The 12,278-nt window shown below is 39.3% G+C and overlaps 1 protein-coding gene and 1 pseudogene across 5 annotated transcripts in view; both read right to left on the bottom strand.

The window, feature by feature from the left end:
* Positions 1–12,278, bottom strand: part of LOC114047108 (ras-specific guanine nucleotide-releasing factor RalGPS1) — a 490,091-nt gene that overhangs the window by 448,436 nt on the left and 29,377 nt on the right. The gene's annotated exons all lie outside the window — the stretch shown is intronic.
* Positions 592–2,968, bottom strand: LOC114046964 (annotated as a pseudogene).

The raw sequence follows: 12,278 nt of genomic DNA, 5'->3' as shown, positions 1-12,278 counted from the left end.
TGTATGGATAGATATATGTGTGTATGTATGTATATACATATGCATACATATACATATTCATATGTATATACACACAAATAAACATATCCTTACTGTACATATTTATGTGTATATATATACATATCTATATAACTCTCTATAAACATATATATGTACATACATATACATTTATTTATATGCTCCTTTTTTGTAAGGAAAACAACCAAAGAAGTTTTTGTTCGTTTTTGTTCTTTGATATTCATTAGGGAGTTCAATTTTCATCTTCTGTTTGAATATACAGTCTTACAAGTCTTTTGTATGTCAAGATACAGGAAGCAGAAATCACCCCTTGCACTACCCCCTACATTTGCCTACTAAAAGTAAAAATTAGTTAAGTGGAGATGATTGACAAATATATACGTATATATATATATGTATATATTTCTCTCTTACTCTGAACGTACACAACGTAACAAGAGTGACAGACATGAAATTATAATCAGCAAAACAAACCCAAGAGAGTCGTTCACTTTCATTGGCAAATACAGCATAGAGGATATTGTCTGTGATTTGGGATGTCATCTGAGAAAAGGTGGTAAAGGTTCATTTCCTTTAAAATGTAGTTTTTTCTAAAGCAACCTCTAAAGGCATAATATCCACACAGCTCAAAGTACCAAACTTTGCAACGTCCTCGCCACTCCACCTCATTTATCCCTATCTGAAGAGGAACTTCCTTCACATATCAAAATGGGCAGTAGAAGCTCTTGGACAAAAAAAGGCTCTGCTCAGCCTGCTCACTTTCCATTGACTGACGTTCCCTTTCTGACACCTTGGGATCATTCAACCTCATAGGAAGAAATTGAGGATTCTAAATAGCTTGCTGACTGTTTTCCATGTTTGATGTTGACTACTGCTGTTGCTGGTGTAATTGTAGTGGTTGTATTCATGTGCTGACTTGCATTATGGGCTGTATCCATTTGTCACTATACTGTCTGCATATGTTGTCATCCTAGGCTGCAACTGTAGCCTATAAAAATGAGAAACTGAGGGGCCAGAGGAATTGAATTGTCCTTCTGCAGAACATCTCATTCCTGACAACGGAGAAAAAAGCTCAGCTATAGGATTCATAGCTTCCTTACTACTTGGAGAAAATCAATTCTGTCAGAAGAAATTCCTAGTAAAATGCATGTTTGATCTACAGGCACAAGGACTTCCTGATCCTCAGCCGGGGGAAACATTCTTCATAGAAGCCAAACTGTATTTGATTCCTCTCAACCTCTATGGCTGGCACGATGTGCTACAGAGTCATTTGCCATCAAACATCATGAGGATCTCCACCAGGTAGTGCTGCGCAGATTGGACAAATCACTTCTGTTGATATTTCTGCATGTTCAGAAGTAACATGTTCTTGAAGAGATGTTTCCATAAAACCCATTTTTTCATGATGAGGCAAGTAAAAGACTGGTTACTTTACTGAGAAAGCTTCTCAACCTTGATACAAATCAAAATCTACCCTTGTTAAGATAAGGTCAAAATGGGTACGTAATTTACACATAAGGGATTATACTATAAGCAAATTAGGAGAACAAGGGATAGTTTACCTGTCAGATGTATGGAGAAGGGAAGAATTATGGCCAAACAAGAGATACATTAAATTAAAAAAAGTTTTTGCACAAACAAAACTAAGGCAACCAAGATTAGAAGGAAAGCAGAAAGCTAGGAAACAATATTTACTACCAGTGTCTCTGATAAAGGCCTCATTTCTAAAATACATAGAGAACTGAATCAAATTTATAAGAATATAAGTCATTCCCCAATTGCTAAATGGCCAAAGCATATGAACAGGCAGTTTTCAGAAGAAGAAATTAAAACTATCTATGATAATATTAAAAAATACTCTAAATCACTATTGATTGGAGAAAAGCAAATTCAAACAACTCTGAAGTACCACCTCACACCTGTCAGAATGGTTAATATGACAGAAAAGAAAAATGATAAATGTTGGAGAAGATGTGGGAAAATTGGAACACTAATGAACTATTGGCAGAGTTGTGAACTGATCCAACCATTCTGGAGAGCAATTTGGAACTATGCCCAAAGGGATATAAAACTGTGCATACCCTTTGATCCAACAATACCATGATTAGGTCTGTATCCCAAAAAGATCATAAAAAATGGAAAAGGACCCACATGTACAAAAATATTTATAGCAGCTCTTTTTGTGTTGGCCAAGAATTGGAAATTAAGGCAATTCCCATCAATTAGGGAATGGCTGAACAAATTGTGGTATATGAATGTAATGGAATACTATTGTGCTATAAGAAATGATGAGCAAGTGGATTTCAGAAAAACCTGGAAACACCTGAGTGAAGTGCGCAAAACCAAGAGAACATTGTACACAGTAACAGCAACATTGTGTGATGATCAACTCTGACAGACTTAGTTCTTCCCAGCAATACAATGCTCCAACACAGTAACCAAAGACTCGTGATGGAAAATGCTGTCCACATCCAGAGAAGGAACTATGAAGTCTGAATGCAGATCAAAGCATATTATTTTCACTTTTTTTGTTCTTTCTTTCTTTCTCACGGTTTTTCCTGATTTTGTTCTGATTCTTGTTTCACAACATGACTAATGTGGAAATATGTTTAACATGACTGTCCATGTATAACCTATATCAGATTGCTTGCTGTCTTGGGGAGGTGGGGGGAGGGAGGAAGGGAGAAAAATTTGGAACTCAATTTTTTATAAAAATTAACGTTGAAAAACTAACTTTACGTGTAATTGGTGAAAAAAACTATTGAGATGAAAAAAAATCTACCCTTGTTAGTCTACACTGCATACTTTCAGTCGCATGACTTGTTGCCTCACCACTTTCATAACAAGATGCACAAAGATTATAATAGTAGCAAATTCAGCACTTGCATCTTCAACCACAAAAATTTCTTTTTAAACATGTGTCACAGCTGATACCTTCATGTCAAAACATTTCAGATAGTGGTGGCACAGCCCCTCCTGGGCTCCAGCTGCAAGCAGAGTTTCTGCAGGAGCCTCAGTGCTGCCCACACTAACTGAGCAGTCTGGCCAGAGAGCAGTTCTGCTTGTAAGCATTTGGGAGTCATTCTCCTGGGTTCGTGTCTTGAGTAACCCTGTCACTATAATAGCTCTTTTTGGTGACATTCTGTTTGTCTTTGCTCATTCTTCTAGCCTGCTTCCTGATTTCAGACATTTTGTTAGGGGTGTGCTCTTGGCACTTCTTAGGGGAATATCTGACATCAGCTTTTGTCTTCCTGGGGCCTTCTCTAGATTTACTGGGGGTGAGACGAGGGGTGGAGAGGGAGGATTGCGTTTTATATTATTCTAGGTTCTCAGGGTCAGAAACCTGGAAGCTGATAGTGCAAGTGGTTTGATTCAGAGAAAAATCTGATCCCTGCCCTCCTCCTCTATCCTCTGTAAGTTCCTATCCTGGATCCGGGTCTGTGCAACATTTGTGTAGACTTGCCCATGGTTAGAAGTTCTAATAGAATACTGATGTACTCAGTCACTATCAGTCAGCTGGAAAGCTCTGCATATTAAGAGTGATGGAATTGTAGGCTTCCCTCTGGTCTGAGATTTCTGCCCTGGTTATTCTATTGCAGGCTTCAGACTGGGCTGGAGGCTGGAACTGAGATGGTTCTCAGCTCCTAAGGTCAGAGCCACACAGTTACTGGTTACTTCTGAACTTGTTTCTTCCAGTCTAGGGCTTGTTGCCAATGCTTCCTTACCCTGAAATGCCAACCCTAGGCACAAGTCAACTCCTCATTTCACCCTGAATCTGTAATATGGGACTGATTTTTTAAAATAATATTTTATTTTTTCCAATTAATCGTAAAAACTTTTTTTTACCATTTTTTACATTTAACATCTTTAATATTAAAAACATTTAACATTTAACACTTTTAACATTTAACATTTTAACAGTTTTTAACATTTTAAACATTTTAACATTTAACATTTTTATAAAATTTGAGTTCCAAATTTTTTTCTCTCCCTCCCATCTTCCTAAAATGGTAGGTAATTTTATATAGGTTATATATGTGTAATCAAATAAAACATATTTCCATATTAGTCATGTTGTGAAAGAAGAAACAGACCAAAAGGAAAAAAAACATGAAAAAAATGAAGTGAAAATAGTATGCTTCAATCCGCATTCAGAGTCTATAAGTTTTTTCTCTGGATATGGATAGCATTTTCCATCATGAGTCTTTTGTAACTGTCTTGGATCACTGTTTTACTGAGAGGAACTGATTAATAAAAGACAAAGCTTTCATTTGGTTCCTGTTCCTATACCCTATGCTAGGCTGTGGTACCCCATATTACACTCGGGTACAGTCTTGGTCCTCTTTTAGTCCCAGTGCACTGGAATGCTCTATATACTGTGCCCTGACAAAAATCCCCATCCTCAAGGTACACAGACTTTTTTGTCTATCTTCCTGTGATGAAACAGTCTGGAAATATGACTCCCTGTGAGTTTCTTACATTCTGATCAGGACTTGGTTTGGTATATTTTGTGAAGGAGTCATGCTGGAGGGATCTTGGTTGTACTTCTTCCTAATACTCTATTATCTTGGTTCTGCCTAATCCAGAGATTCTTAATTTATCTCTTCTTGGTCTGTTTATCAGGTCAGTTGGTTGTTTTTTTTTTAATAAGAGATATATATTTTCTTCTCCTTTTTTCAGTCTTTTGAATTGAATATTTCTTGTTGTCTCATGGAGTCATTAACTTCTATTTGGTCCATTTTGTACCTCTTGTATTACCCAATTAATTCTCTTTCCAAGTTTTTCCTCCATAGCTCTCACTTATTTCCTCTGATGCTCTCAATTCATTTCCAAAATCATCTTTTAACATTTAAAAAAAAAAACCCTGCTTCATTTTTTCCCATGAATTCTAATTGACCTTGTGTCCAGACTGTGGGTTGTTTGTTTTGTTTTGTTTTTTTACTTTGCTTGTAGATGTTTTGGAGATACATCCTTCTTCTGGGTTTGTGTGTTAAGCATCTTTCTTTCCCTACTAGCTCTTTATGGTCGGAGTTTTGTTGTTACTGTGTTTTTTTGTTTTTGTTTTTGTTTACTCATTCTTCATACTTCCTGATGTCAAGCCTTATGCCCCAACCTGGGACTTTATGTTAGGGTCTGATTCTGTGTACTTCTGGAGGGAATGTCTAGACCTTTGGAGGCATAGATGGGCATTTTCTGGGGTTCTGTTGCTGATTTCTCTGGGTGTTGAGTATAATATTCTTTAAGGATCAAAGAAATGGCCCAGACCAGGGACCTGGAAACTTTCAGTGTACTTAAAGAGGCATGATCTGATGGCTTTCCTTCTAATTTGAGTTTTGACAACTTCTGATTCAGGTTTGGGTCTGGGTAACCCAAGTATAGGCTTGCCTCTGATTGGAGGTCCAGCAGACTCCTGTTGTCCCTATCCCCTGTCAGCTAGCTGGAAAGTTCAGCTGGGTCAGTGACAGAACTGCAGCTCCCCTTGGTCTGAGCTCTCTGCCAAGGTCAGTTAGCTGCAGGCCTCAGATTGGTTTGCAGGCTGAATCTAAAATCCCACCCTGGGTTAAAAATCACAATAGCTCTTCCTTGCTTCTGTTCCTGTTTCTTGCCCAGTATATAACCTCAGGCCTCTAAACACTCTTTGCCCTAGTCCCTAGTCTGAAGCCACTGCCCTTAAGTGCACATCTCTTACACTTAGGCAGCTAGGTGTGCAGTGGATAGAACATTGGGTCTACAGCCTGGAAGAGCTGAATACAACCCAAATTGATAAATTGATCTCTCTTGAATAACTATAGGTCTTTCATGAGACCTTGAAGTTTCTCAAAGCTAGATGCAATCAGCACAGTCATCTGCAAACAAGAGTATTTAGAGTACTTTCCCACCGATAAGAAATTAAACTGATGATAATAATATCCTGGTGTGCTCATGCCACTCCCGTATCAACTGATCTAGTCAATAACAATAGGAAGAGCAGTAATAGAAAGTACTCTCCCTGTTTCACCCTCCAAAAACAAATAAAAAAAAGAAGCACTCCTAGGAAACAAAAAAATAGACCATTCTCCTTCACCATTTTCTTCCTAGTCCTTACTTTCTTGAGTATGTATTGAGGGTTCATGTCTCCTTCCTAACCCTTCTGATCCTAAGACCAATGCTTTTCTATCCCTTCCCCCAGTTTCCCTGTCTGGCTGTACACACAAAATAAAACCCATCATGTGTGATTGATGGGATAAATCTGGATCCCAAAGCAATGAATCAATCAGTTGCTTCTTACTTGGTGCTCACCAGGTTCAAGTATCAGGCAGATCATACTCAGAGATTTTGATCTGGAAGATACCTTAGTGGTGATCAAAGCCAATCCCCTCATCTTACAAATGGGAACACTAAGTCCCACAGGTTTAAATTGAGTGGTCCAGGGTCACATAGACAGTAAATGTCTGTGGTAGACTTCAAACTGAGGGAATTGAGATTAGCAACACACCAAATCGTTAATTATGGGAATTAAGTGAACCTCACTGACTCCATTTTGTGACTCAATTCCAGAGCTAGCTTAGTTTCTACTCAGTTATGGGTCTATTCCAATTTCTGTCTTGTGGAAAAAAACCTTATTGCGTTGTTTGAATCCAGCCTGCATGACTTGGAAACAGGGCCACCTCTCCCTGCTGCTTAGAGACCCTTAACTAAGGGTCTAGGTTATTCTGACCAGGATTTGATCCAAAGATTGATGCAAGGAGTGTTCTCACACTACATCTCACACAGTACATCTCAAGCAACCCATATGTCTTATTTGAAAACTGGTCCCATACTGACCAATCAGTTATTGTTTCCATGCTCCTTTGATTATTTGTAAACACTTCGGAAAAGTGGAACACTTCTTTTTCTGAAATCTGAGAACTGCACCTATTGAGCCTTCCCCTCCCAACTTGGCAATGTTTTTAATCTTTCTTCCAATTAGAAATAAGATTACCTAATGGTGTATTGTTTCCTTTTAATTAATTGCTATTATTCGATTTGTTTTAATGTATAAAAATTTGTCTCTCTCTGTATTTGAGGTCCAGGCCTAAATTGAGGATGTCTGGTCCTGTTTTGGGGGGCAATTACCATACAATGCTTGATAAATTGATATGCTCAGAAGATCAAACCTTTGTTTCCTCAGTCATTCGCCTTTCACCTGCCACAAAACCCAGGTTTTCCTGACTCAAGTTTGGCATTCTGTCCACTTTACCATGCTTCCCTCTCTTCCGCTCTTAAGAAAGAGCCACTGCTTTGGTTTCCATGCTACCATTTCTTGCCCTTGCCCCCACCCACAAAAGGGGAAATGCTCTGCCTTAAAAGAGAGAAACTCAAAATAACACTCGGAAGAGACTTACTGTACCCAGTGGATAATCTGCTTCTGCTCAGAGGCACACTAACCTTTCTATACCATGTCCCCTCTCATACTGATCCAAGAGTAGGAAACTTTTTTAGTTTCAACTGAAACAAAGTTGGAATTTTTCAGAAGGAGCTTTTACTAGGAAACTAAGAAGAAGAAAAAACAAACAAAAACAATGAAATTTGGGGAACACATCCATTTTATCAGGCACGGGTTTCTGATTCTAAGTAAAACCTGTACTCAGAGTTGGCTCACCTAGAATTTGAGTCCCCTAGGTGTTTGTTGGCTCCTTTTCCTCTCTTTCAACCACGCCTGAAAAGGCCCATCCCCAAACCTACTTTCAGACTTTGGGCTTCCCCTTAAGTAGGCTTTCTCCACTTATGCCCTTATCCCCAACCCTCTTGGGAAGGAACTGGGGTTGGAACACAATCCCTGCTGTGGTTCCTGGCAGGGACCACAACACAGGGTCTTTTGCTGCAAAGTAAAGATCATTCTAGGTTGGTTACATGACGCATATGAGAGAAATAATAACAATAATAATAACTATTTCTATAGTGCCTTAAGGTTTGCAGTGTGTTCCCCTCACAAGATCACTACCTGAATTAGGAAATGAAAATGCTATCTCTGATTTATAGATGAGAAAGCTTTAAAAAAAACAAAGCAAAGAGCTAAAGGGATTCTCCTACAGACATACAACTTAGCAAGTCCTGAAGGTGGGCGTTAGACTCAAGTCACCCCTAAATCCAAGCCCTTAGAATGTTGGCTGGTATCTGTTAATCCATGGATTTTCTTGCTCCTCCTTAGGGGAACAGAGGTCATTTCTCAACATTCTCCTCCTCCAAAAACTAGAGAAAGAAGGATGGTTCTGAAGTCAGGAAGCCTAGGTTTGGAATCCTACATCTAATATTTATTGACCATATACCTTAGGTCCTTATGTCACTTTTCTTTTCTGGGCCTCTGTTTCCTCATCTTGAAAATAAGGAGGATGGATTAGTGTGTCTCTAAAGTTCCTTCCAATCCTAAACTCTTATGATCTTATCACTCAATTCCTCTGAGCCTCAGTTTCCCTTCCTGTTGAGGTGGGTAAAACAATAATTGTACAATGTACCTCACAGAGTTTTTATAAAGACAATGCCCTATAGGCATTAAAACTCTGAGGAAATGAGTGTTATTGGGTAGTTAATCAAATTCCAGAGAAGTAGTGTAAGTCTAATGGAAAGAGCCCGGAGGTGGGAATGAGACAACCTATGTTAAGATCCTGGCTAGGCTGCTTACTAGGTATATGACCTTGGGAAAGTCACTATGCTCCTTTGGATCAATGTTTCATAAACTGGAAAATGAAGCTGATAATATCTTTCCTACAGAGATATATGAATATCCAGGGGGATAAGAGAAATGAAGGCTAGATGAGTGTGTATACAACACAGGAGGGGGGAAGATTAAAAGGGGTGTCTTCTATATTATGTTAGATGTTGAGAATACAATGAGAGAGATGACAAAAACCTTTCTCTCAAGGTGCTTATGTTTCAATGGGGAGAGGGACAAGTTTCTGGACAACTATGATGGAAGGGTGAATAGGAACGGGGGAGGTTTAGAGCAAGTTCAGAGGTCTAAAAATATGAAGACATAAAAATCACTTTTAGCTGGGGAGACTGGAAAAGCTTCATGGAGAAGTGGGACTATAATTTGGGCCTTAAAAGAATGGCAGAACATCGACAGATGGATACAGGAGTGGCAGGAGATATGAGGGAGTTCATTCCAGAAACTGCAGGTAACAAAAAGCAAAGGACAAGAGAAAAGAGGTTAGGAAGTGAACAGGGAACAGAGAATAATTCAGTTTGGCAAGAACATAAGAATATATGTAGGGGAGTAGTGTGATATAAGGCTGGACAGGTATTCTGGAGTCAAGAAGAACTTGGTATACCAGAGTCAAGAGTTTATACTTTGTTCAGCAGGTAACTGCTTGAAATCACTGAAGGTTTTTGAGTAGAAGAATGATGTCATCAGAACAGAGTGTTGGGGAAACTGGTGAAGTATTGGGGGGGGGATTAAAGAGGGAATATATGGGGGTAGGAGAGAAGACAGAGGAAAAGACAATTAAAAAACTATTAAAATATTCTAGCAGTGAGCTGAACTAGGGTAGTGGCAGAAGGGGATCTCAGTTTTTACCTAAGATTAAAATAAACAAATGGCTGGTTGAATTTTTCTTAATTTTGTGAATAAGAAGTCATTGGGATATAATAACCTCAACATCTCTCATCCATGATTTTTAGTCCTTTTGCATTTCATGTGTTCAGTTGACAACTATAAGGAGGAAGAACTAATTTGTGGTTTGTTTTTCAAACCGAGTCATTCTTTAGGGGCAAAAGCTCTAAACAGGAGGGCTTTCAAAAATCATAGAGCATTAGAATGGATTTAGCAAATCAGTACAACTCCCTCATTTTACACATGGGGAAACTGAGGCCGAGTGAGGAAGAAAAACTTGCCCTAGATCACACAGCAAAAAAAAAAATCATTGACAAAGCCAAAATTGGAACTCAGATCTACTGACTTCAAGGTTGGGTTGTTTCCCATTTACCATGCTATGCCTCGATTCATGTCTTCCTTCCAGAAGGTCTCAAATGCCACACCTGGGACCATGTATCTATGCACCACATGACTAAACATCCTGCAAACTGCAGAGATGCCCAGAGTAAATTAAGAGCCTACATTCCTAAATGATGAAGGATAAGCCTGTTTGCCTCCCTGAGGTGGTATCTAGTTAAACCTCCAGAGCTGGTCCAAACCCTCAGCAGTTTGCATCTGTTAATAATACCACATACATACCATATACACTCACTATCACAGACTTATCCCCACATCAGAAAGTACATCCTGGGGACTCCCACATGGCCCCATATACTGAGTCTGTACAAGCATCCCTGAGTTCCTGATATACTCCTTCCCCTGGGCATATTCCCAATTTGAACAGTGGTACATACCCATCACATTACTGCTAGGTCCTCAGTAGCCTCCCTACTCAGCTAAACAAAGAAACTGAGGGAAGCCAAAATCCCTGAATTACCCTGCCAAAAAAAGGCCCGTAAGCTGAGAGTCCCTTTTCCTGGTGGTAGGGAGTTTCAGTACCAACCAATTACCAATTCTCCAGGCATACCCCTCCATCTACCTCCCTGTCTCCCACCCCTCCAACCCCACTCCATACCTAGAATACCAAATCTCACTCAAGCCACATTAAGACAATCAGTTACCCCTCAAGAATTCCCACTTTCCATGGCTGGGAAGTCCATGGAAACTGATGCCAGGGACAAAAAGAGTGGAAAGAATCCTGGTCTTAGAGCCCAGAAACCTGGGTTTGAGTCTCAGCTCTGATACTGATGATTTGTGTGATTCTGGGCTATGATCTTTCCCCTCTCTGAGTCTCAATTTCCTTCTCAATAAAACAGGGATAATAATAATTATGCTACTTAGTTGTGAGAAAAGTATTTTGCATCTCTTAATGAAATATAGAAATGTGGGTTATTTATTACTTTTGCTATTGTTAACATTTTCTAAACAAAGACCAAAGCAAATAAAATAGGTAAGTGTCTAGGAAAATAGTGTATTTTTTAAATAACGTCATAGAAACTAACATTTTCTGTGCAAATTAATTCCTACAGGCAAATTTTTCTCTGCTTCTCCCAGGGCCAAGCACTTCTCCTGGGAGAATCAGAGATAAACAGGGTCTGTGAAACATCTCCAGAACTGATCTCCACTCTTCGGAATGCCTGTTCTGTCAGCAGAGTTACACAGCAGCTATACAAAAGGTCAAAGGGGCAGAGGACTTGACAATATCAGAACCAGAAGAGACCTTAAAACATAGAATATTAGAGCTGGAAGGGCTATTACAGAACATGTAGACCAACTCCCTCCTTTTACAGAAGTGAAAACTGAGGCCTGAGAACATGGCTTAATTTATGAAATTCACTTAACTCCAAATTGTGGGGTGTCCATTGAACAAGGTGAGCCTCTGGGTGGGTGGGTGGGGTGGGTATCCTCAGGGTCCTAAAGTACAGAGATTGGCTATAGAAATTCACAAGTGAGAACTGTACTGAATACACCACATTACACAACTGAAACAGGAATGGAGCCTTTTATTTTTGAGCCAAATCTCTTATAGAAGATTTAAAAAGTTGAGCCTTGAGACAACATTACAGAGCAAAAAACATGCTAGATTTGGAGATGGATGACTAAGCTTTGCTACTTTCTAGCCACATAGCTCTTGGGTAAGTCTCTTCTCCTTTTCTCTTATCTATAAAAATGAAGCGGTTGGACAAGATGATCTCTCAAAGACCCTTCCAGTTCTAAAAGCTAAGAGCCTAACATAAACTAAACACATGAATTACTATTAAACCCCTATCAACCAGAAGGGCAAAAGGGTGATTGGAGTTAACTAAAAGATACCAAGGAAGAGATTCTTACCAAGAAGAAAGGCTATGGTCTAAGTCATCATGAATCAACCAACAAACATTTATCAAGCATTTTCTATGTGTTTGACACATGCCATCCTCTGTGTGGCAATAGATATAAAGAAATAAATGGAACAGGCCTCGTCCACAAAGAGTGTACATTCTATGGGGAGACGACATGCACACATATAATTATACCTAAAACAAACACTCAAATACAAGATATTTGGGGGCTGGCAGCTACTAGTAGCTAGAGAGATTTGGAAAATCCTCATGTAGAAGATTGCTCTTGGGCTGAGATTTAAAGGAAAGGAGTGAGTCTTAGATGTAGTGGTGAGGAAGGAGGGCATTGCAGGCATGAGGGACAGTCTGTGCCAAGGCAGGGAGACTGGAGATGGAGTGTTACATGTGAGGAATATCAGAGCCTATTTGGCCAGATCTCAGAGTAT

The sequence above is a fragment of the Vombatus ursinus genome, unplaced genomic scaffold (genome assembly GCF_900497805.2).
Source record: "Vombatus ursinus unplaced genomic scaffold, bare-nosed wombat genome assembly UNPS02014786.1, whole genome shotgun sequence".
In the NCBI taxonomy this organism is placed as follows: Eukaryota; Metazoa; Chordata; class Mammalia; order Diprotodontia; family Vombatidae; genus Vombatus; species Vombatus ursinus.
The sequence above is the reverse complement of the archived record's forward strand: the minus strand, read 5'-3'. Positions and strand labels throughout refer to the sequence as shown.